The sequence below is a fragment of the Macaca nemestrina genome, chromosome 3 (assembly GCF_043159975.1).
Source record: "Macaca nemestrina isolate mMacNem1 chromosome 3, mMacNem.hap1, whole genome shotgun sequence".
NCBI classification, from domain to species: domain Eukaryota; kingdom Metazoa; phylum Chordata; class Mammalia; order Primates; family Cercopithecidae; genus Macaca; species Macaca nemestrina.
The window spans coordinates 124151173-124155701 of NC_092127.1; the positions used below are offsets into that span (position 1 = coordinate 124151173).

Below are 4529 nucleotides of genomic sequence, written 5' to 3' on the forward strand. Positions count from 1 at the left end.
ATAAAAATTAGTTATTATAGATAAACATATCTTTGGAACAAAATTAATGTCTTTATTTTTATCTCCAATTTACTAATTGGAAAATAGAAGTTCAAAAAAGTAAATTCCCCAAGGTCCACAACATAACTAGAACAATGTAAAAGCTGGAATTCAAGCCCAAGTTCTCTGCTGATAAAGCCTGTTTTCTTTCTAAGAATATTAACTGCCTCTCAATTCCATGAAATCACATTATGTAATATGCCTCAGGCAGTGGCAGAAACCTAGGCTGAAATAACCAACACTCCTTGCCAAACACTTTAGAAAGATTGTGTTTCTTCTCCATTAAAGAAGTGGAACATATGGTTCAGGTGGGCAGACAAATAAGTGGTTAATGGTTTCATCAATATCCTAAAGGAAGAAGTTGAATAATTAATTGACACTAGAAAAACATTGACAATGCAAGAGTGAGAAGGACTGATACAATCATCTATAGGTCTCTAAATACTCAGCTAAGTAAATTTTATTTTGTATTGTGCTATGTTGTATACACTGAACTGTATCGGAAATTTTAAGGGTAGTTTTGCCATATGCAATTTTAACCTCTATTGGCTTCATATGACCTCAAATTACACTTCCCAACCACTGATCACAGGCAAATTTAATTTATTCTCCTTATAGGACACTCTGTTTCTTATATTTCCTATATAAGTGAAGGTAGGCTAACTGTTATAGTCCATGAATGTGAAAATATCAGTAGCTTACTACAGTAAGCATTTATTCTCATTCAAAAATGCCTAAAAAGGGTTTGCCCAGTAGGTAGTTGACTTTTCTTCAAGTTGTGACTCAGGGATCTGCGCCTCTTTCATATTGTGAATGTGGTCTGCCATCTTCAACTAAGGTCTATGGATCATCTGCAATAAGGAGGAAAAGCAGGAAAAAATCCTACATAAGAAATTGTATAGGCCTGGCCTAAAAGTATGCAGCTCTTATAACATTTCTACTGTAGATACAGTATATGTTATATACATTGCAATGTATATACAATAGACATTCCTGTGGGTAGAGAACTCAGTCACATGATTGTACCTGTTTACAACGGAGGATGAGAAAGGTAGTCTGCCTCTGTGTACAGGAAGATTTGGTGATCAGCTAGGCAGTCTAAGACATAGTCTCTCTACCAAAGATGATGTCTCATCTAGATGTCCGCATATTAAATATTTTAAGGACCCTTCCAAATGCATCCTTCCCAAGAAATATTCTAGGATTCCCCAACACAGACATGATTTCTGCCTCATGTGAAGTATTACACAAGATTGTAGGGTTTTCATTTTGTTGTGTTTTTACATTGTTCTTAAGGAGTTTACCCTAAAGGCAAACTACTGAGGTTAAGCATGTAATTCAGGGGCCAAAATCATCAGTTCAAATGGCAACATGTTTACTTACGAACTTCCTGACCTCACAAACTTGCTTCCAGTTTCTGTGACTTTGTCTCCTTATCTATAAAACAATACATACCTCAATGTCTGGTTAAAAGTTTCAGTTGGCATAATATATATAAAGCTCTTAGAAGACTGCCTGGAACAGGTGAGTACTCAATAAGTGTTATCCATTATCTTAAATTTGCCATTTATTACCCATTTACTTATCTCATTTCTTGTACTAAACCACAACCCTCCTCAGGGCCAAGATCATACCTTACTCAATTTCAGATGTTATATATTTCCTGTGTAGTACTTGAGGAATATTGGGTAATCAAATAATTAGTGGATTGAGACAAGTAATTTCTTTTAGTTCTTTTTAAAGATTTTAAATGCCCTGTCTTATTTTATACAATAAAAAAAGAACAAAATTCATAGTGATGCTTCATACTCAGTTGCAAAATATTAAAATATATGTATTCATAATTTCCCCCATTACTTCACACGGTTTAGTACATAAACGTCCACCTAAATGTATAGGGTGGTATTTATGATTGAGTTTTACCCTGTGTGCCCTTTATATTAATGTAAACTCTTGAACAGTGACCAAAAATCATTACGGCTTGATGTCTGTTCAGTGGCTGGAATGAAATGAATTGGTCTCAGTCCAATTCCTAGTGGACAAGTGTCTAAATCAAAAAAACACCACCACAATTAACATTACTTTACTTAATAGTTTTAACCACTGAGGTCAAGGATAAAATGAATAATAAAATTTGAACTAACCTTGCAACACAAGTTGTAACTTCTTCCCAAATAGAGCTTGGATTAAGTTAAAAGGAATGCCTGATAACTAATAAATTTACAGAATAAAAGGAAGAAAGGAACTCCAATGAGGATGTGATTTTATATATCGTAATAATCACATAATTTTATAAAACTGGATTTTCTATAATAGTCATTCCTTTTCACAAATAGCCTTAAAATGTTTTCTTCATGAAAAAATTAATTCCTATCAAATCTTAAAAGAATATTTAACTTACTATTAATATTTGTAAATAAAGTTGAGAATTTAATTATAAGCATATTCATTTCATCCCCAAATCACATGTAGAAGACTCACTGATAAATTTCTAAAAGCAAGAAGAAACACAAATATTCCCTAGAGTCTTCACAGAAAGGCAGAAGAAACACCTTTGGATACACAGAGTTTCACTGAAGGTCTTAAAATTACAAAGCCAAAGTCTTTTTACTAGCAGAAAGGTAAAAACTGAGTATTCATTTCTTTTCACAGAATTATAGGATGCTGTATAGTTCATGTTTTTTTTTTTTTTTTTTTTTTTTTTTTTTTTTTTTTTTTTTGAGACGGAGTCTCAGGTGTTGCCCAGGCTGGAGTGCAGTGGCGCGATCTCGGCTCACTGCAAGCTCCGCCTCCCGGGTTCCCGCCATTCTCCTGCCTCAGCCTCCTGAGTAGCTAGGACTACAGGCGCCCGCCACTGCGCCCGGCTAATTTTTTGTATTTTTAGTAGAGACGGGGTTTCACTGTGGTCTCGATCTCCTGACCTTGTGATCCGCCCGCCTCGGCCTCCCAAAGTGCTGGGATTACAGGCTTGAGCCACCGCGCCCGGCCTAGTTCATGTTTTAAAGAAGTCCCAACATTTCATTTTAACAAAACATAATTACGATTTTTATAAATTGACTTGATTTCCCCAGAGTGACACAAGCATCTCCATTCTTCATGTGGTACTTAGTATCTGTACGGAAACATCATGCATTAATACAATTTCTTATTTGTGTATATATGTGTATTTAACATTGTTCAAAGCACTGAGAAAAATATCAGAGAACAAAATAGGCAAAACTCTCTGTGCTCATAAATTTACATTCTAGTGATGAGAGAAAGATAAAAATGAGAAGAATATTTACTAATGCAATAGTACAAGGTCAGGGAGATCAGTGTAGGCAGTAGTATATTCACCTGCTAGGGATGTCATGACAAAGTACACCAGCCTGAATGGCTTAAAGAAAAAGAGATGTATTTTCTCAGCGTTTTGGAGGATAGCAGTCTACAATCAAGGTGTTGGCAGGGTTGGTTTCATCTGATGGTTGTGAGGTAAGGATGTGCTCCAGACCTTTCTCCCAGGTTTGTAGATGGCTACCATTTTTTCTTTCTTTCTTTTTTTTTTTTTTTTTTGACAGAGTATCGCTCTGTCACACAGGCTGGAGTGCTGTGGTGCGATCTCAGCTCACGGCAACCTCTGTGTCCTAGGCTCAAGCGATTCTCCTGCCTCAGGCTCCCGAATAACTTTTGTATTTTTAGTAGAGATGGGGTTTTGCCATGTTGGCCAGGCTGGTCTCGAACTCCTGACCTCAGGTGATTCACTCGCCTTAGCCTATCAAAGTGCTGAGATTACAGGCATGAGCCACTCTGCCCAGCCAGATGGCTGTCTTCTTTCTGTATCTTTATAATAGTCTTCTCTTTGTACCCCTCTGTGTCCAAATATCCTCTTCTTATGAGGATACCAATTATGTTAGATTAGGGTCCAACTCCAATGACTATAATTTAACTTAATTATTTCATTAAAGATCTAATCTCCAGGTACAGAACATTCTGGAGCACTGGGGATTATGACATCAATATAAAACCTGGGGGATGGGGGACACAAGTCAGCCCATAACAGCAGGGGGAGTAAAATTAAAATTTTCAGTGTAATGATCAAGTTAGATTTTATTGAAATGATAATGTTTGGGCAAAGGCGCAAAATAGAAAATTTACGAAACAACAATTTAAGTTCCATTTTTGTTTGTAATAAAAGTTTGCAATAAAAACCAAATTTGCAATTAATAAAAATCAAGTAACGCTAACTAACATAAGAAGGAGGTGTTATCTCAGAGAACTTATGAAAAGACTGAGGAAAGCCGCATGACCACCACCGAGAAAGCCTGATGAAACCTGGGAGTGCTGTCTCCCTGCTGATTTTCTCTGCTTCTCTCTGCACATCTGCTTTGTTCTCTTCAGGCAGACCCACTTTCTCCGCTTGACAGTCTACATGGTTGATGATGGCTCTCCATGGTCCGCAGTCTATACATATCCCATTTTCAGCAGGTTGTAGAGACTTACCAACCATTCTT

At 36.6% G+C, this 4529-nt stretch overlaps 1 long non-coding RNA gene across 1 annotated transcript; it reads right to left on the minus strand.

Moving 5' to 3' along the window:
- Nucleotides 1–528: 528 nt before the first annotated feature.
- LOC105463580 (uncharacterized) lies at nt 529–3977 on the minus strand. Its single transcript, XR_976420.3, has 4 exons — nt 3376–3977; nt 2184–2250; nt 1423–1476; nt 529–890 (listed from the first exon to the last, which is right to left on the minus strand). It is a non-coding gene; the product is annotated as an uncharacterized lncRNA (long non-coding RNA).
- Nucleotides 3978–4529: the final 552 nt, after the last annotated feature.